We start from the raw sequence: 22533 nt of genomic DNA, 5'->3' as shown, positions 1-22533 counted from the left end.
CCTACCTATGCTGTGGAGATCCAGGAGATCAATCTTCGATCTGGAAAGACTCTACCAGATCGCCAACCTCCTCCCTCAGAGGATGAGGAAGATAAATAGGAAAGTGGACCAAAGGTTATTCCACCCTTTCCTGAGAGACTAACAGCCACCACACAACCCAACCCAGAGGAGGATGAGCTTCTGGGTGAGCTCAAGCAGTTGTGTGTAAAAATACCACTTCTCCAAGCCATCAAGGATGTACCAATATATAACATGCTGGTTAAGGAGATGTGTTTCAAACACCCAGGCAGACGGAACAAAGATGCCTCAACTATCAATGTCATAGGACAACTGTCTGACCTTATGCTAGGACAAGTCATCTGCCCAAAGTACCTAGATCCTGGAAGTCCTGTAGTAGATGTTCACATCAATGGCACTATTATACCTCACACCTTGATTGATCTGGGGGCTGCCATTAATGTGATGACCAGGGATACCATGCTTAAGCTTAATCTTCAGGGTCCCTTGAGGAAGACCTCGACAGTACTGCAATTAGCAGATCGCTCCACCGTGACTCCCGAAGGGATTGTGGAGGATGTCTTGGTCTCTATTGACTCTTGGGAATACCCTGCAGACTTCCTGGTTCTGCAACCAAAGGCCAAACTTACTGGATATCCTCTCATTTTGGGAAGGCCTTGGTTAGCTACTGCAGATGCTTACATAAGTTGTCGTGCAGGAAACATGACCATCAAAAATGGTCCCATGTCCAAGCAGCTAGTCCTATACCCTCCTGCCCAACCCTCCTTGGAGTATGACTTACCACTCTGGTTGGAAGAAGGAGAGGAAGATGAGGTGTACTCAGCACCTCTGTGCACCTTAGATACCACTAGAAAAGACCCCCCAACCGAGGATGACTTGATCGAGACCTTGATCCAGAATCCACCTTCCAGTGCACTACCCCTAGAGAAATTGGTGGAGGATGCCCAAGCTAGCACCTTAGTGGATCTTTGTACAACCAACCCTGTTACTCCCAGAGTCAAGAATGTGGAGCTCGGCCTTGAGAAAGCATTGAAGATCAGCTCCTCCCTATCTCCTTCCCAGGAAAAGGAGCTGTGCAGTCTGTTGGCCAACCACCTTGATGCTTTCGCTTGGAGCTATAAGGAAATGAAAGGAGTCCATCCTTCAGTCTGTACCCATCATATATACATCAAAGAGGATTGTAAACCGGTTAGGCAACCTCAGAGGAGAATGAATCCAGCCCTTAAGGACATTTTCAAGGAAAATTGCAAAAACTGTTGGATGCCCGATTCATTTACCCCATCTCAGATAGTGAATGGGTGTCCCCTCTAGTGTTGGTTCCCAAGAAAAATGGGAAATGGAGAATCTGTGTGGACTACCGAGAACTGAACAAAGCTACCAAGAAGGACCATTTCCCTCTACCTTTCATAGATCAAGTGTTGGATGGACTGGCAGGAAAGAAGTTCTTCTCTTTCCTGGATGGGTTTAGCGGGTACAATCAAATCCAAATCAGCCCGGAAGACCAAGATAAGACCACCTTCACTTGTCCTTGGGGTACCTTTGCCTATCGAGTCCTTCCCTTTGGGCTATGCAATGCTCCTGCTACCTTTCATAGAGCTGTCTTGAGCATCTTCTCGGAGCTGGTCCATGATGCAGTAGAAATCTATATGGATGACTTTACTCCTTATGGGGCCAACTTCCAGGAAGCATTGTCCAACCTGGGAAAAGTCCTAACCAAATGCACCGAGATGAACTTGTCCCTTAGTCCTGAAAAATGTGAATTCCTAATGACTGAAGGGACCGTGCTAGGCCATACCATTTCTTGCCAAGGATTGCAGGTGGATCCTAACAAAGTTTCTCTCATAAAAAAGGTTCCACCTCCTCAAAAGGTTAGGGATGTCTGGAGTTTCTTGGGATTAGCAGGATACTAACGGAGATTCATTAAAGATTTCAGCAAGCTAGCCTCGCCATTGTTTGGCCTGTTGGCAAAAGATGTGGAGTTTAATTGCACTGACGATTGTCAGAGGGCTTTAAATGAATTAAAGGACAAGTTGGTGTCAGCCCCAATCCTGAGAGGTCCAAACTGGGCCCTACCTTTCCACATCCATACTGATGCCTCGAACAAAGCCATAGGTGCAGCTTTAGGACAAGTTGAGCAGAAACTTCCATATGCCATTTACTTTGTTAGCAAGAACTTGCCCAAAGCTGAGCTGAATTACACTGTAACTGAGAAAGAATTCTTGGCTGTGGTCCATGCATTGAACAAGTTCCGACATTATATTACTGGTTACCAGACCTTTGTACATACTAACCATGTTGCTATTAGATATTTAATGAATAAACCAGATGTGAATGCTCGTATTATTAGATGGTTACTTTTATTGCAGCAGTTTGATCTAACCATTGTTGATAAACCAGGTAGAGAAAATGTTGTTGCTGACTTTTTATCTAGATTGGATTTGTCTGCAGATGAGGATGGAACAGTGGACGATCAGATGCCTGATGAACATCTGTTTGCTATTTCAGTACTCTCTCCATGGTTTTCTGATATAGCAAACTATCTTGTTTCAGAACAGTTCCCTCCACACCTATCTTCCAGGGAGAAGAGCAGAATCATCAGAAAAAGTGCCTCATTCACTTGGATCGGGGGCAATCTGTTCAAGCTTGGCTCCGATAAGATCTTAAGGCGTTGTGTAAGGGAGGAGGAAGTCTTTGATATCCTCCTCACTTGTCATGATGGGCCTTGTGGAGGGCATTTTGCAGCAAAGAGAACTACCTTCAAGATCCTGCAGGCAGGCTACTATTGGCCCACACTTCATCAAGATGTCAGAAGATATGTCAGTCAGTGTGACCAATGCCAAAGAATGGGGAAACCGACCCAAAGGGATGAGATGCCTCTCCAACCTCAAGTGACTCTTGAGCCATTTGAGAAGTGGGGCATGGACTTTGTGGGCCCAATCAACCCCTCTTCGAGGCAAAGGACTTACATCATTGTGTGTACTGACTATTTGACAAAGTGGGCAGAGACCAAAGCAATCAAAGCAGCAACAGAAGAAAAGGTGGCCGAGTTCCTAAGAGAGAACATCTTCTATAAGTTTGGCTATCCAAGAGAGCTGGTCACCGATCAAGGGAGCCAGTTCACCTCCAACCTGGTTGAAGATCTCCTAGCTCATCACAAGATCAAGCATAGGACTTCCACCCCTTATCACCCTCAAGCAAATGGGCAGGTGGAAGTCACCAATAGAGCATTAGAAGGGATCTTGACTAAAGTGGTGAGCAGCAGCAGAAAGGATTGGGCAGATCGCCTGGTTGAAGCCACATGGGCTTACAACACCACTTGGAAGACCACCACCGGCTTCACACCGTATGAGCTGGTCTATGGGAAGAGAGCTTTGTTGTCCATTGAGTTTGAATACAACACTTTGAGGATGGCAGCTCAGCTGGATCTAGATCTCAGCCATGCACAACAAGAAAGGCTGCTGCAGCTGAATGGTCTGGATGAGCACCGAATGCAGGCCCTCCTTCACTCAGAAGTGGTTCAACTTCAGAGAAAGGTGTGGCATGACCAACATCTCCATGACAAGAAATTTCAGCCGGGAGATTGGGCTTTGTTGTATGATTCCAGATACAAAGATTTCAAGGGGAAGCTGAGAACCGGATGGCTAGGACCATATACAGTGGAGAAATGCCATGACAATGGATCTGTCCTCATTCGAACCATTGATGAGGAAGCCATTCCCATGCTTGTCAATGGGCATCGGTTGAAGATCTACAGGAGGCCTCTCTCAAGACAAGAGTTCATCAAGACTATAGAGAAATCTGTATTGGTCATAGAGAAGGGTTCTGCCTCTACCTCTGGCATACCCTGAAGAAAAATATCTGAAAAAAAAAAAAAAAAAAAAAAGGAAAAGTAAATAAAGATCCTTGGGTGAAAACTTCTCTGAGGCGCCCAAGGCAGGTAGTAGGGGTGAAAACCTCATTGAGGCGCCCCTATTGCCTTTAAAAAAAAAAAAAAAGAAGAAAAGGTGAAAAAGATCCTTGAGTGAAAACCTCCCAGAGGCGCTCAGGGCAGATGGCACGGGTGAAAACCTCTTCGAGGCGCCCCTGTTATCTTTCAAAAAAAAAAAAAAAAAGGAAAAAGAAAAAAGAAAAAAACAATAAGCAAGATATGGTAAAATTGCATGCAGGTTGCAGATGCTCTATGGAGAAGAGGAAGCCCTTCAACTCACAGCCAGGGGTCCTTATCATACTGTCAAGGAACCTCACCAGCACCTCCTCCAAGAGTACCCATGTTTTTTCAAGGTATGTGCAATTTTATCAAGGTTTGAATCTTCTACAGGAAGATGCTGTCTTTCTACAGGAAGATGTTGTCTTTCTACAGGAAGGCACAGTCTTTCTACAGGAAGGCGCGGATTTTCTACAGGAAAGTGCAGACTTTCTACAGGAAGGCCGAATTTTCTACAGGAAGCTCTGTGTTCTACAGGAAACTTCCTGTAGGAGTTTTGGACGGCCAGAATTCATCATAAAAAGATATTTCGCGACTATGGATTGGTTTGGATGCATGCAACCCTCTGTTAGCATCCTTGCACATTGCTGTCACCTTGCTCCACCATCCTTGTCGACATGCGTCCAAGTCCCTACACCAACAAAGAAGATCGATGAGTTCTCGCGGGAAAAGCCATTTTCAAAGCTAAACAAATGCTGGATCTCATACCGCAGGCATCAAAGAGCTCCGGGAACGTGATTGAAAGGCCAGAACCGCCATCGTGCAGCATGCACCCAAGGAGAAAGGACTGTTACGAGACCCCTCGCGGGGATCCTGTAACAGTTCAACCTGCTCGAGTGGATACCATTCACAGCACCGCCATCTGAAAAGAAACGCGGGCGCATGCAAGGAAAACATCCACTCCATCGTCGGCAGCCTGTAACCACGAGCCTCCGGGTCTGTGTAAGTCGTATGCAGCAGGTAGATCCGCTCACCATCGTCCAGGAACTGAAAATTCGTGTGCAGCCACGCAGGTAAGTGTCTCAACCCTTCCTTCCATCAAATCGCATGAATCTTACTTTGAAATTGTTTGCATGGCATAAAATTGAATGGTTGAGCGGCCGTATGGCCAGTCGACTGGCCACGTTGGCTAGTTAAAGTGTAATTGGATGTGTGGGTGGCGGCCACGACAAAGAGAATGAATTGCACGCACGTGAGAACACTCTCGTCAGAGCATGAGTTTAACAGGAAAAGGCGGCGGCAAATCTGTGGGAATGAATGCGGCAGCAAGTAAATACGAAGGCGGATGTTGGATGACGTCGCCCAACGGTCCGGTGGGGACAGCTCATCCCCGCGCCACGGATTGCGCTAATTCAAAATCTAATCGGCTAGATCATGCGCATACATTTATAATCCAACACTTCGAACTCGGGTGGCTATTATGATCTCCTCTGCACTTTGATACGCCGAGCTGTTGGCTACCAGAACGCCGGTAAAGTACACCTCGAGCGCGGCCAACTACAGTCCTCCCCGAGAATTGCGCACGGCTTCTACAGGAACGCAGTTCTACAGGACCGTAGTTCTACAGGAGCGCAGTTCTACAGGAACGCAGTCTATAGGAACACAGTCATCTACAGGAAAGCGGGTGCGTCACGAAAAAGGTGGCCAATTAAAGAGGTAACCCTGAACTCTCATGCAACTGGTTAGTAGAAGTGGCAAGACCATCGTCCACAGTCGGGTCATAAAGATATTGGTGGAATTGTTGTTTGCTGTGCCTTTGCTACCGTTCTATAGGATGTTGGTATAAGTAGACTGTGTTGAAATTTTGTATGTGCATGCTCTGTCTTCATAGACCAAATCTCTTTTGCGTTTGCCACCATTAATTAAAACGACCGTGCTCATCATGCCGGGTGGGTTTATAAGACGGGAGCCCACTGATTCAACTAAACTAAGGAGAAACCCGGCAGTGGTAGAGCTCTTCATCAGAGCACAATGGATGCCTTTTTGTGATAAGCTGCAGGGTTACGATGATGAAGTGGCCGAAGAATTCTTGCAGGCTTTGAAGCCTAAATCTCAGACACTGGCCACGGTAAACTTCAGAGGTCTAAGCCTCAAACTCACCCCAGAACATATCAGTCGGATCACAGAACTTCTTATGGGTCTGCCGTGGGATAAAGAGGAGAGAAAGCTGAGTCAGCAGGCAAAGAAGGAATTCTTCCCACCTGAGGAAGAATTCTTGGAGGACAAAAACGGGGTGCGAAGAACGAGCCTGTCACCACCTTGGAATGAAGTCAGTTTGCAAATCATGAAATATATTACTTGTGAAGGCCATTTCAGCATCGTATATGCATATCACTTTCGGCTGCTCACTGAGTTGAGGCACCGAATTGACCTTCCTGTAGAACAAAAACTGAGCATCCCTTATTACCTCTTGCAGTCTCTAATGGAGTGTGCTACAAATCTGAGAGAGGGTATACCAAATCAGATAGCCCACCATGGGTTGATCAAGCTGCTTGTGGAAGATGCATTGCACTCATATAAGTTCCCCCTCTCATGGGAATCCTTCCGGAATTTAACAAAAGATGGGGATATTAAAATTTTGATCGAAGAAACGGGTTCCTCCAGCGGTGAGGAACACGAAGCTGTGGCCGAGGAACAGAGAAAAGAAGGCCAAGAGACCCCGACAACAGTACAGAAGGGAGAACAGAGGAAGAAGCATGAGGGAAAGGAGGACAAAGAAAAGGGTGGCACACCTATCCTGTCAGCAAGGGAAAAGAGGATGAAGAGCAGAATGGACAAAGCAGAGGTGGCCCACGTCAGCCCAAGCACCTCAACAGCACCTGCACCCAAAGCAAAAAGCAAAACTCAAGCAGGCAAGCAGGCGGAAGTGGAGACACCTGTGTCTACAGGAAAGCAAAAACAGGCTTCTACAGGAAGCCCGAAAGCACAAACTCAGGCTTCTACAGGAAGCCCGAGAATCATTGAAAAACAGGCTTCTACAGAAAGCCCAAAAACAAAAACAAAGGCTTCTACAGGAAGCCCGAAGATCAGTGAGAAGCAGGCTTCTACAGGAAGCCCAAAAACAAAGACCAAGGCTTCTACAGGAAGCCCGAAAATCGTTGGAGAACAGGCTTCTACAGGAAGCCCAAAAACGGAGACAAAGGCTTCTACAGGAAGCCCGAAAGTGCAAAAACAGGCTTCTACAGGAAGCCCGAAGACAGAGGCAAGGGCTTCTACAGGAAGCCCAAAATTGGAAAAAGGGGCTTCTACCAGAAGCCCGAAAATCATTGAGAAATAACCTCCTACAGAAAGTCTGACGACAGAGAGAGGGCCTTCTACAGGAAGCCCAAAAGCGGGAAAGAAAGAATCTTCTACAGGAGGCCCGGAAGTGGGCAAGGCAGGGTCTTCCACAGGAAGCCCGAAATCTGAAAAGGAGGGGCCCTCTACAAGGAGCTCTGAGAGAGAAAAATGCAAGAAAGAGAAGGCTGGCATTCTCGAAAAGGAGGCAGCAGCGGCGCTGGCTGCCCTCAGTACACCTCCAAAACCGAAGGAGAAAAGGGAAAGGGAGACCCCTCTACCATCTGAAGCCAGGAGAAGCAAGAGGATGACCACGGGCAAGCCACAGCCTCCACCCAGCAGCCAAACCATTTCAGGGGATGTCCCTACTTCACCCAGTGCAAGGACCCCCTCTAAAACATCAGCCACCCCCGAAAAGGGGAGCCCAAAAATAACTTCCTGGACACGAAAAATAGGCCAGTCGCCTTCCGAAGCCCGACTCAAGGAAATAGGAACGGGGGAAGAAGCATCACCTTCATCACCACCAGAGGCAGCGAAGGCAGGGCCGCCAAAAACGGGAAAGGAAGAAGCGCCACCCTCGGCAGAAGAGGCAGAACCACCAAAAACAGGGAAGGAAAAGCATGCTCCGGGCTCTAGTTCTCGGCCAAAGACGAGGAGCCAGGGCAAAGTTGCTCAAGGATGAGCAAATAGTTTAGCTGGGGGGTGATGATGAGCCCCAATTTTTGGTACAATTTGGGCTCATTTGGCCTACTTGCTCTGCTCAAACCATTCATTTTTTATTGCTTATGCATTCATTTCTTGGTTTATTCCTGTTGTTTGTAGGAAGAAGGGTAGACATTCTATCTACGTGACTAATGCATGATGCTTTCAGGTTTTTGGCATTAAAAGGGAGAAAAGACAACGAAAAAGGAGACAAAGAGACAATGAGGTGGCACTACTGGTTTTTAGGAGAGGATGTCCACGGTCTTGGGGACCTTCCTCGTGATTCCCACCATAGCTCCGAGCTCCAATCCATCTCCCCACCGAGCTTAGAAGCAGCCAGCTGTTCTACAGGAACAACAGTTATAATTGTTCTACAGGAACAACAATTATGACTGTCCTACAGGATCAGCAGTTAAACTTCAGTTGGACAGCCGAGCTCCTAAAATCAAGGACACCTGTTGGATGATCGTTTTTGCATAAATACTGAGGCCGTAGCCTTGGATAGAAGCTTTTTGAACCTTGGTATTATTCTTGTAATTTGGAAGTACGAGCTACAGCTCGGTTTTGTAAGCCATTTTGGCATGTCATCAGACTTTCGTTTATGAATAAAGGCAGTCAGATTTTGGTCTCATTCTGAGTTTCTAAGGGAGCTATAGCTCTCAGGTTAGGGCCCAACCTGAGAGCAATAGATCTCCTCAGTGTTGTAATGTGTTTGCATTTCGTTCCAGCACTTTGAGTTTGTTTACTTTCACATGCAATTCAAATTTACAGTTTGTTAATTTAGTCTTTTTCATGAGCTTAGATAAGATTAGTTTATGGTGATTTGCTTTCAGTTGCTTAAGTTCGATAGGAGGATAGTTATAAATCATTGGAGCTCCAGCAAAAAGGTTGTAAAGGCTCACTGCCATCTCTGTTAGGGATTGGGGTGCAGTCCATGACCAACCACCAAAAAGAAACGCAGTTCTTCTCATTTCCATGCAAGCTGCAACATAAACATTGTCATTGAAAATCCATCCATGCATTTTTGACATCGAACCATACTTCCACATTTCACTTCCACGCATAAGTTTCATTTCTTGTTTTCCATTTCTGTTCATAGGTTTCATGGCACAGTTATCATAGGTTAATGAATTTCTCATTTTGCTGCATAAGTCATTTGTTTCATTTACGCTGCTCCTTAACAATCCACTTCCTTCTTCTTCTTCTTGATCTCTCCTCAAGCCCTATTCAGCCTCTGACCAACTCATTTACCCTCCAACTCATCCATTATTCACTTAGCGCCATTTACTTCAACTTTCGTTGATCCCATCCTTCCAACCATCAAACCTCTGCATGCACTCCTCCTCCATCTGATTTCTCTGCTCCTGAGCCATCACCAGCTCCATCTCCATCTCACCTATCCTTCCACACCACTCCAACACTCCACCATCTCCCAAAACTTCCACGGCCAATCATCCTGTAGAATTGCACAGACTTCCTGTAGAAACCCCTGTGTTTCCTGTAGGATCCCCTGCAGACTTCCTGAAGAAACCTGCAAACTCGGTTGTTGAGCATCCGAACGTGGTAGGCTTCTATGGACTGATGCCGGAGACCCTCTGGGACCTCCCTTAGCCATCCAGACCTTGCCCATGCTTTCCTTCCATTCCAACCGCTCTTGCACAACCAAACCCTAATCAAAAGCATCATCACAATAAATCCAACCACTTAATGAAAAAGTACAAAAACATGATTTTTCAGATGCAAGTAGCTTAGATGCATGTATTTCAGTTCACTGCAAGTAATGGAATTATTGGTAGTTGTTTCATTCATAGTTTTGCATAGTTAGGGTCTAGCTAGTCAAATTAGGGTTTCCTAGGGTTTCCATGCTTTCTTGGTTTTCAGTTTCCTTCTGCAATTAGACTAGTCTCCCTTGAGTTAGGTTTCGTCCATCATTGATAAAGCTTCTTCTGTGAGCCTATAGAAGTTGGCTTGAGCCCTAGCGGACTTGTGCCAGCTGACCAAGTGACAGCTGCGACAAGAGCTAGTACTTGTGCATACAGCACCGTCGCTTCCAAGTTTGTACGAACTACCGGGTTGATAAAATTAAGAGACAGGAAGCTCCAGGAGTTGTAGCATTATTGCTACAATACTGGAGCCCACCACTTAGTCCTTGGTAAGCCACTTGCCCTGGCGAAGGAGTTGGCCTGCCTTGACAACTCGATACCGTTGGATATTCTACTGGTGAGTGTGCTTGATCTGTGTGTCCATGATCCGATCAGTTGCATCTTGTTCCATGCAATCTGGATTTAACTCTATGGGTGTGAGCTATTCTACAATGTCGAATGTGTCGAGTAATGGTGGAAAGTATGGCCGAAGGCGGACCGCATTGAACACTGGGTGTAGGCCAAGGAATGGGGGAATTTTGAGCTCAAATTAATTGTCTCCCACGGCCTTGGTAATGGTGTAAGGACCATATCGGAGTGGTCTGATTTTCCAATAGGATCCGGTAAGGTGTTCCTTTTACAAATGCAACCAGACTTTGTCACCCACATGAAACTTGTGTGCCACTTGATGTTGATCATGTCACTGATTGTACTTGGCATTTGATTTCTCCAGAATGTCATGGACCTGCTGGTGAATATGTTGGTTGTGCACAATGAAGTTGTTTGCCTTGTTTGTTTCAGACTGGACATCAGTTGAATCTATATGAGTAGCTGCAAATAGCATGGCCACATCAATGGGACATAGTGGCTGGAATCCCAAGCCCACCTGAAAAGGGTTGTGGCTAGTTGAGCTGTGGAGAGCCTAGTTTAGATGTGCTGAACATAGGGGAGGCTCTCGTCCCATGCGCGTGGATGTTTTGAGTTGTACATGTGCAGAATGTGTATAATCATCATGTTGACAACCTCTGTCTAGCCATCAGTTTGAGGATGTAAGGCTGTGGACTTAGAGAGTTTGGTGTCCAACATTGACCAGAGAATGGACGAAAATGTACTGAGGAACATGTTGTCCTAATCTGAAATGATAGACTGTGGGATCCCAAAGTGTACCTACACTCGTTTAAAGAAGAGCTTAGCAATGGCTTCTATTGTGACATTCTTCTTGCAGGCCGCCATAATGGCCAACTTCGAGAACCTGTCCATGACCACAAAATAATAGTCATTTCAATGCTTAGTGGAAGGAAGGCCTGATATGTAATCCATTGAGATGGATTCCCAAGGTCGACTAGGGGTAGGAAACGAGGTATAGAGGCCTTTCTTCTTGATGGATGGTTTGGCAATGATGCATGAAGTGCATTATCTAATGTACTTCCTGACATCCTGTCGAAGATTTGGCCAATAGAAATACTTCTGCAGTACTATCACCATTTTCTTGACCCCTAAATGCCCAGCAGCCCGACTGTAGTGTGCTTCTGAAATCATCTTGGCATGCTCGCTTGAAGGAACACAAAGGTGACCCAGGTGGCATAACAGGGGATCTTGGAGGTGAAAATCTGGAACAAGATGACCCTCCAAGAGTTTCTGGTATGTGTGGCCGAATATTTGGTCACTTTTGTAGAGAGGTGGCCAATCAGAAGTCTCATGCCCATAAGAGTCACAGTGGTTAATGTCATGATCGGTGGTCGACTGAGGCAATCTGCAACACTATTGTTTTTGCCCTTCTTATACTTGATATTCAAATGGAACTATTGCAGGTATGTGGACCACTTCTGATGGTGATCATTCTGTAATTTCCCTTGGGTCCGTATGGACTTGAGCAGTCAACGGCCTATGTAGATGATTGTTTCCTTCCCCAAAATGTAATGTTTCCATTATTGGCTAGCCTGCACGATGGAATACTTCTCTTTGTCATAAGTGGGCTCCCCTTCTCTCCCCATCTCTATCTCTACCCCAATTGAATATGACTGGGAATCATTATATTATTTATCCATTTGAAATGAAATGTTATTATCCTCCCCTAGTTGATTTGTAAGAGTGAGTAAAACGATCAATATGAAAAGACACTTACTTCTCCTTTCTTTCCCTTGAAAGAATCTACATTCAAACAATGTTCCGTTGTAATCGTAATCTGGATTGTGTCATTGAATCTGATTCATGCTATAATTGTTAGGATTCCAAAGGAATCTATGGATCTCACCCCAATGAAATGGGGAGCCATCAAGCCTGCTTAGCTCAGAGGTTAGAGCATCGCACTTGTAGTGCGATGGTCATCAGTTTTATCCCGATAGCTGGCACTTTTCCATTCCTGTCATTTCCATAATCCACAAAGTTTTGTTAGGATCAAGATGGAATGGAGAATACTCTTACAATCATTCATCAGGTCCGTCATGCCATGATCATTTACTCCCAACTAGCAACGGGATGAACGAAATGATTGGAGCTATTAGGATCAATAACAAATTGGAGAAAGATCTTCATTTTCCATATAAAAGAATTAAAGTAGTACTCATACGGGTTATACTATTATTTCTTCTTTCTAGCACTATTTGTTAATTGAATAAGGAGTTTCTATGTCCCGGGACGTTTACCAATATCAGTGATCGAAGATGCGAGAATTAAAACAATTCAATGTTTAACTTGTCTGTCCGAAGGAACTATGGATGAACATTCTGACCGATTAAAGAATTTCTACCAATTCTTCAGATTCAGTTTGGATTCGATCAGAGAGGACTGATGGGTCGAGACCATACCCTTTTTCCAGATGGAACATAAATAAGGATCAGGATATTTATAATTTGATTAAGAATGTCACATGTATTATTGATCAGAGTCTATTATGAACCAATGGAGTTATAGACCAATTCATGTAATTCCCAGATCCATTGAAATACAAATATTTCAATCCGATTAGGTATGTGGATAAGGTCACTTGTTTTTTAGTGAATGCGATCATGAGTCAGAATATTGGAAATTCTCGCGCACATTGTTATGAAACCAGCTCAAGAAAAAGATAGGAAAGATAGATCAACGCCTTAGAATTCAGCCTCTTCGAGGGGGCAACCTCCTTTAGATTACATAAATGAACAATTCTTGGATGATTGAAATGACAAAACCTCCTTTCTATATATAGGAGTCTAAGGAGTCAAAATATAACCCAGCCGACCTAACAATAATAATATAAAGCCACAAAAATAACAATAGAGGGATTCTATGGGGCACAGTAATAACAATATGAGGATAATAGGGGCACAATAATATTAATAAGGGGTACAACTACAATAGTAATGGGGTAATCAGTAGTATTATAAGGACCCAACATGCCCCTCTCCTTCAAAAAAGTGTTTTCCTCAACGCTTGAGAAGTTATGGATGCTTCTGTATAAAATTCTCATCCTCCCATGTGGAATCTTCAGCGGATAAGTTCTTCCACTTGATAAGATACTCCGAAATTGATTGATTTCGTAGCTTTTGAGTTCTTGTTTCTGTGACTGCTTCCGGTTCCAATATAATTTTTCCTTCCTCGTCAAGTTCTGGCAATATTGTTTGAACTGGGAGCTTGTCGCCTATAACCTTCTTTAAACATGAAACACTGAAAACTGGGTGCAATCGAGAAGCTGCAGGAAGCTCCAATTTGTATGACATAGTACCTATCTTTTGCAACACCTTGTATGGACCATAATACTTTGGTGATAATTTATTATCCTTCTTAGCTTGCTTGACGGACATTTGCTTATATGGTTGTAGCCGTAGGAATACCCAATCACCTACATCAAAACTTCTTTCGCTACGATGTTGATCTGCCTGTTGTTTCATTCTATTCTGTGCCAACACGAGGTTATCCTTTAAGAGTTTGGAAGACTTGTTGTTGATGTTCAATGTGATGTTCCACTACTTGAACCGTAGAATTTTCTCTTAAATATGATGTGATGGATGGTGGCTGATACCCATAAAGTGCCATAAATGGGGTCATTTTTGTTGCTGTATGGAAGGAAGTGTTATACCACCATTCAGCCAGAGGAAACCATTTGACCCATTGTGTCTGTTTATCAGAAACAAAGCAATGAAGATATCCTTCGAAACATTTGTTTACTATCTCAGTTTTCCCATCCGATTGAGGATGATAAGATGAGCTATGAGCTAACTGAGTACCAAGACAAGAAAATAATTCTCTCCAAAAATTTCCAGTGAAAATGGGATCTCTGTCACTTACAATAGTCTTTGGGTTTCCATGTAGCTTTTGAATTGTTTCCATAAATGCAGTAGAAACTGTACTAGCTTTAAATGGATGTGATAATGCACAAAAGTGTGCATACCTGGTAAGTTTGTCAACTACCACCATGATGACACTCTTTCCCTCAGACTTTGGTAAACCTATGATAAAATCCATTGAAACCTCCTCCCAACGTTGGCTTGGAATGGATAAAGGTTGTAACAGACCCGGTGTCTTAATTGTTTCAACTTTATTTTGTTGGCAAACCAAACATTCCGCCACAAACTTTTGAATATCTGATTTAAGGTCATCCCAAAAGAATTCGTTCTTAACCCTGTGGTAAGTTTTTAAATATCCTGAGTGCCCTCCTAAAGGAGAAGTGCGCAATTCCATAAGAATCTTTTGTTTTAGCTAGGAATTCTTACAAAGGTATAAGCGATCTCTGTACCATAACGAATCATTTTTCCAGCTAAATGTATCAGACATACTGGAATCTTGTTGTAGCTTTCGAATAAGTGCCCACACTTCTTCATCATTCTTCCATTCCTCCCTTGCTTCGTTTATCCAATATGGTTGGATAATAGAAATGGCGCACAACAATGCTTCCACATCCTCATCCTTTCTTGAGAGTGCATCTGCCACCACATTTTGCTTCCCTTTTTTGTAGATGATTTCAAATTCATAACACAACATTTTTGTGACCCACTTTTGTTGCTCTTCAGAGGATAATATTTGTTCTAAAAAATATTTAAGGCCATCATGATCCCTTTTTACCTTGAAGTGTCTTCACATTAGGTAGGGTCGCCATTTCTTAAGTGCATGGAGTATTGCCAACATTTCCTTCTCATAAATAGCTTTGCGTAAATATTTCCCTTTATTGGACGACTTTGAAAAGCAATGGGTCTTTCATCTTGCATTAAAACAGCACCAATTCCATTTCCTGAAGCATCACATTCCACAATAAAGGTTTTTGTGAAGTCCGATGTTGCTAAGACCGATGCTTGGCACATTGTCTCTTTAAGATGTTTGAATGCCTTTGTTGCTTCTAGAGTCCATTAAAATGCATCTTTCTTCAATAATGTTGTTAGAGGTGCTGCTATTCTCCCATAATTCTTAACAAACTTGCGATAATACCCTGTCAACCCGAGAAATCCTCGCAGATGCTTTATGGATGTGGGAATTTTCCATTCCTTAATGGCTTTAATTTTGCTAGGGTCTACCTTAACTCCTTCATGAGATATAATATGACCCAGATATTCCACCTCTTGTACTCCAAAGAAACATTTGGATTTTTTTGCATATAATTGTATCTCCTCCAATAGTTGTAGCACTCTGTTAACATGTTCAACATGATCCTTCCAAGACTTGATGTGAATTAGTATATCATCAAAAAATACTAACACAAATTTTCTAAGGAATGGTTTGAAAATTGAATTCATCAAACCTTGAAATGTTGAAGGTGCATTGGTAAGGCCAAAAGGCATGACCAAAAATTCATAATGACCCTCATGAGTTCTAAATGTTGTTTTCAGAATGTATTCAATCTTCATTCTGATTTGGTGATATCCTGAACGAAGATCCAACTTGGTGAAGTAAATTGATCCATGCAATTCATCCAGTAATTCATCAATGACAAGAATGGGAAACTTATCTTTAATAGTGAGCTTGTTGAGCTCCCTATAATCCAGACACATGTGCCATGATCCATACTTCTTGTGCACCAATACAACTGGAGCGGAGAAAGAACTTTGACTTGGTTGAATTATACCAGCCTCTAGCATTTCCGCAACCATACGTTCAATTTCACTCTTTTGGGCATAGGGATATCTGTACAGCCTGATGTTTGGAGGAACACTTCCTGGAATCAGATGAATAACATGATCATGATCACGAATAGGTGGGAGACCTTTGGGAGTCTCAAATACCTTGGAATGATTGTCCAAGACTTTTTGGATACCTGGAGAAATAGATGATTCCACTGTGGACACATCTAGTGAACATAATTGTGCAATTACACCTCTTTGTTCCTTTTTTAGAAGCTTTGTCATAACGTTAGAGCTGATTATCTTTCCTGGTTTCCCTGAAATACCCCTTAATTCAACTTCCTTTCCTTCCATAGAAAATTTCATGAAAACTTCTTGAAAATTAAAAGCTATTGTACCCAAGGATTGTAGCCATTCGACTCCTAATACAACATCAGCACCTCCCATTGGAATGGAAAGCATTGGGCTAATCAATACATATTCTCCCATGGATAGCTTGATATTATGTCGCTTTCCCAAGTAATTTATTGTTCCTCCATTTGCAACCATCACTTGACACTCTCATGCTGGATATAAGAATCAATTCAATTCTCTTGCTACCTTACAATGAATAAAATTGTGGGTACTTCCTGAATCAATCAACACTATTACCTTTTTCTTCTTGATTTGTCCTTCTATCTTGATGGTTTGAGGAGTGGTAATTACTGCCAATGCATTACAAGATATGGTTGGATTCATTTCTTCTTTATATAGGCTTTGTTCTTGGAGTATATCCTCTTCTTTTGACCTTTCTTGCTCCTTTTCTTCTTCCTCTTCACAATCTATGTAGAATAATTTCTTCTCAGCACACTTATGGCCTTTAGTGTATTTGCTATCACAACTGTAACAAAGCCCTTTTGCTATTTTTTCTTCCAATTGTTGTGGTGTCAACCTTATAGGTTGCGGAAGACTAGTGGCAACAACACTTCCGTCTTTATAGTTGTGAGTGGTATGCTTCCTGGTTGCCATAATTTTTCTTTCCATTTTTCTTGCTAACCTGAATGCCTTCTCTAATGAATCAGGTTCCCAAAGGCGAACATCATGTTGGATATTATCCTTTAAAGACCCTATGAACACATCAATCCTATACTCCTCTGGAATATCTTTTACCCTTATGTCCAATTTTTGGAACTCCTCAATGTGCTCCATTATTGAACCCTTTTGTTTGAGACTTATCAACTGGCTAAAAAAAGTGATGCTTTTTGTATCCTCATAATGTGCTATCAATTCTTCCGTAAAAATAGCCCAAGTGATAAATTGTTTACTAGAGCAAAGCCATTGATACCATAAAAACTGATTTGGTTCCAAATATAAAGTTGCAATACGTACCTTTTGTGTGTTTTGCACATTATTGAGATCTAAAAATTGCTCCATCTATAATATCCATGTTGCGGGATCATTGCCATCAAACTTCCTCATATCGATTTTTGGAATATGGTGGGTCTTTGTTCCAACATTAGAGTCTATGGAATCATGATTAACATTTCTTTTGTTCTCATCATGAGTTTCCTTTACTACCCTTTCACCATTAGTGACCCTCTGTTGTAGCAACTTATTCATATTTATCTTCAATTCTTCCATGTATGTCTTCAAATCTATCTTCAAATCATCCATCTTAGATTCTATTCCTTTTTGTGCAAGGGACAGTTGTTGCACTTGGTCTTGCAATTTTGATATATCATGTTGCATTTCTTCCTCTTCTTCATGAGTCATGCTAGAGCTTTCAGGTTCCTTACTAGGTGTTTGCATTTTCTTTCCTTGGGGCATCAGTTACCGATAATAATGCTCTACTATGCCCTTTGAATTCCTTCAAAATAATTTTTCAAACCAAGCTTAAGAAAAATTTAAGAAAATCTACACACCTTTTTTCAATTTGTAGGAGCTCAATATTGCCTCTGATGTATCTCTCTACTTTCCAATCAACTAGATCGGAATTTGTGACCTGCAGTAGCCCTCTGTGTCCTCTTTCCAATGACACAAGTCTGACCCAAATTGGATTCTCCAAGGAAGAGTTATGCAAAATCTACCACAGTAACTTGATTATAGACTAGTTCAGTAGACGAACTTGTACGACGTGCCACGGATCACTGTTTCGACCTTTGGATCTGAAAAATTCATACAAGAAACCAAAATCCATCCTCTTTCCATAACTTCTTACAAAATTTCAATTCGATCCCCAGAGAAAAATTTATGATGATTTTCCCCAAGTCACCTGTTTGGAATGTAATTCAGGAGTCTGCATAAATACCAACTTCCTCAGATCATATCTCCACAAATATAGCGCGAACATCTCTGAAATTCAGACCCGAGGTTCAGTGCGATTTCTTCTCAAACAGGATTTTTTTTGCAACTTCGTAAACGTCGCAGAAAGAAGTTATAGCGAAAATGCCACAATGACCTGTTTGGAGCAGCGAAACCCTAGAATCCAAAGCTCTGATACCAAATGTTATGAAACCAGCTCAAGAAAAAGATAGAAAAGATAGATCAACACCTTAGAATTCAGCTTCTTAGAGGGGGCAACCTCCTTTACATTACATAAATGAACAATTCTTGGATGATTCAAATGAAAAAACCTCCTTTATATATATAGGAGTCTAAGGAGTCACAATATAACCCAGCCGACCTAACAATAATAATATAAAGCCACAAAAGTAACAATAGAGGGATTCTATGGGGCACAGTAATAACAATATGGGGATAATAGGGGCACAATAATATTAATAAGGGATACAACTACAATAGTAATCGGGTAATCACTAGTATTATGGGGACCCAACACACATAATGAATCCACCTGGATATCTTTTTCATCTAATGAGTATGATGAGAAGTATAATTCTATTCTTGATCTTATAATAGAAGATCATTAGATAATGGAAAATAACAAACTAAATATAACTTTTGTATCTTCTCTTGCATGGGCCCATGAACGCAGGCCTTTAGTTAATTTAGTTTGATGGAGAGACAAGCCAGTGGCTCTTTCCATTGTTCAAGCACGATTAGTTAGATTAGCTCACTTTTTCATAGGTTATATATTCACTTATGTAGCTTTTCTAATTGCCTCTACATCAGGTAAATTTGGTAAATTTTTCTTCATCAATTTCTTTGTGGGGTATTGTCATTGTATCAATGACAATACCCCACAGAGAGAAAGTAATCAACATAATATTATTTCATCTAAAATCTTATCTATATTTTGATTCCTGGTAGGTAATAATACAAACTGAACTATTATGGCGAGAAAGAGTCTCATTCAGAGAGAGAAGAAGAGACAAGCACTAGAACGGAAATATCATTTAATTCGTCAATCTTTGGAGGAAAAAAGCAAAGTGTCATCAGTGGATGACGAATGGGAAATTCATAGAAAATTTCAATATTCACCACATAATAGTGCACCTACATGTCTCCATTGACGTTGTTCTTCGACTGGAAGACCTAGAGCCAACTATCGAGACTTTGGATTGTTCGGACACATACTCTCTGAGATGGCCCACGCATGTTTATTGCTTGTCGGGCTGATACGATCAAATCTGCTCATTGACAAGAATCAGGAATCAACTTATGTAATAGAGTTGATCTACTAAGCTATTGAGCAGTGGTATAGCATCAGATCCTAAAGATGTGAAGTACTCCAGCCAGAGAGTACTCTCCAAAAATTCTATACAGAACTGAGATAGTTACCTTGCAAAAAGGCTTTGATTTGGATAATCAATATGAAGTATAGAAAGAGACATACTTCATCTTTTTGAGGGTAGGAGAAAAGATAGAACCTGATCATTGAATTGATTGGAAGTTAAATCAGAAACTCATGTCATTGACTTTTTTTGGTCCTTTAGTTAATATGAACTCCCAATGAGTCATCTCCAATTCTTCAGAATATTGGTAGAGGACTAAAGAATAGTGGATTGCGCCGTATGAGGTAGGAAACTCTCAAGTACGGTTCTGAGGGAAGAAAACTTTTCCAAGTTTACCTATCCCAATTGAGGAGAATAGACCATTCGACAGGGAGATCCTGAAACTGCGGAGGCTTGGTTCAATCAAGCTGCTGAGTATTGGCAACAAGCTATAGCACTTTCTCTGGGCAATTACATTGAAGCACAAAATTGGTTAAAGATTACAGGACGCTTTGGAGAATGAGAGTTTCTATACAACTCCAAAATATAATGAAATCCACTATAACGAACGGGCCATAACCATTAAAATGGTTCTGTGTAAATGGAATAGATCGAGATCTATCTCGAGATTTATTGTATGTTTTATATTGATACTAAGATCTTATCCATCTGAACAACTCTAGGCAGGGTATTTGATTAGAGAGTCGTTGTTTAAAATGATCAAGGTTGTGGCTGTGTTGACAAGTTCGACCCTATTCTCTTATCATATATTAAGATTCAATGGATCTAGACCATTTGAACTTATATCCTTCCTTCTCGTATTAGAAGGTATACGGTTTTCCAATCTGGAAAATTTTGTTATCTTACATGCACGGTTACGATACAATCAAGTTCTTTGTTATATTATTATGCAGTTTATGAGACAAAGATACAAATTTAAAGGCTCATCTACCGACGGAGATAGTGAACATTTGATGAATCAAATATAAATTTGATTGTTGTCTTTCAATTAATTCATTTGAAAGTTTAGGTCAAGCGAATAGAATTGGTGGGCGTCAATCGATCCATGGAACGTATGAAATCTTTCATGTATAAGTTCGTTATGATATGAGCCCACTCATCTCACAATGATATAGAATCGTTGTGGAAGGATCTATTGTCGAGTAGAGATCTATTTGTATTGGGGCAGAAAGCAGCTTCTTTTGGGTCACTATCCACATAATTTCTGGACAAGGGGTAATAGTTTATTTCTTTCATCCCAACCCAACAGACTTCTTTATTCTATTGTTTGTTCCAGAATGCATTCCATGAAATATGTGTATTCTATAAAATAGTGGGGTATATTTTCTAGACTATGTCTAAACGTGTCTCACAGTGATATGCCACTGGATGTCCGTGTTGAGTAAGGATTGCCCGAATAGCATAGTCAGAGGCATTTGTCTCGACCTCAAATGGTTGTTGCAAGTCTGGTAATGCGAGCACTGGTGTCGAGCAGAGCCGATCTGTCATCTCTGTGAATGCCTTCTATTGAGATTCAGAACAAAAGAATTTTTCTTTTGCTCCTCCCTTGGTGACTTAACTCAAGGGCCAAGTGATATGAGAAAATCGCAACATGAACCTACTGTAGAAGTTGGCAGGACCTAGAAAGTTGCGAAGCTCTGTTAGAGTGGTTGCAGAGGGCCAATCCCAAATGACTTGGATCTTGGCTAGATCCACATGCACCCTCTGTTCATCAATAATATATCCCAGATACTAAACCTAGGTCATGCGAAAAGTTCATTTCTCCAAATTGGCACATAACTTGTGTTGTCGCAGTGTTTAGAGAACCTGTCAGATGTGGTGGAGGTGCTCTTCCCAACTCTGGCTGAAGATTAGGATGTCATCCAACTATACCACTACAAATGAGCTGGTGAATGGCCACAATATGTCATCCATTAGCCTCATGAAGGTTGCAGGAGCATTTGTCAATCCGAAAGGCATAACTAACCATTCGAAAAGGCCCTCCCTAGCTTTGAAGGTAGTCTTCCACACATCAAAGGGTTCGATTGGTACCTGGTGATAGGCTAACTTCAAATTGATCTTGCCAAAATATTTCCCCCCTTAAGTTCGTCCAGGACATCATCAATCTATGGGATCAGTTACTAATTATATACAATGATCTTGTTCAGTGCCCGATAGTCAATACAGAGTCTCCAAGTCCCATAATTCTTTTGCCTTAACATGATTGGGCTCCCACAGGGTGATGAAATCAGACAAATGTGACCTTTGTACAGTAGCTCCTGAATCTTCCTCTTGATTTCATCGTTCTCCATAATGGAGCACCGATAGATTGGTCCAATGGGTAGCAGCACACCTGGGGTCAGATTGATGGAGTGCTCGGCCTGACAGTGCAAAGGAACCCCTGCGGGGGAGGTGAATATGTCCTCGTACTCCTCCATGACCTTGTCCATCTGTAGTTGTCATGTAGAGGGGAACTTTCTGGAGGTCATGGACACCATCTTCTTCTTTCCTTGAGGGTGTATCTTGAGGAAAATAAATTTCCCAGTTTTGGAAATGAGCTTAATTCTTTATTTTGTAGTAACCAAAGAGATGGTGGTAGGCAGTGCTACCTCCAGTATCCTGTACAACTTACTTCCCAAAGTAATAATAAGAGCACATGGCCTTGATTCATACACAACATGTTGCTTCCACAAGTATAATAGTCCTAAAAATACATCACATACTTCAAGGGGAGCAACATCACACAATACCTCATCCATAAAGGGCTTGATGTTGTATGGAAGGCGACACTACTGGCTCACGTGAAGATCCCTCCTTGGTGAAGCCACACGATGGTGTATGGTTGTGGATGTGTTGTGGTCGGCAAGCCCAGCCGCCTCACGACTTCTGCTGAAATGAGGTTATTTTTGGTCCCACTGTCAACAATGAACTATAACAGGGATCCCTTTACGCACATCTAAGAGTCGAAGAGACACTCCTCCTCCTCTAGAACTTCGGGTTCCTCCTTC

This window comes from Pinus tabuliformis, chromosome 9 (assembly GCF_031772625.1).
Source record: "Pinus tabuliformis cultivar Carrire ecotype Pingquan chromosome 9, CPIR1, whole genome shotgun sequence".
Taxonomy (NCBI): Eukaryota; Viridiplantae; Streptophyta; class Pinopsida; order Pinales; family Pinaceae; genus Pinus; species Pinus tabuliformis.
This window is presented reverse-complemented; position numbering follows the sequence as displayed.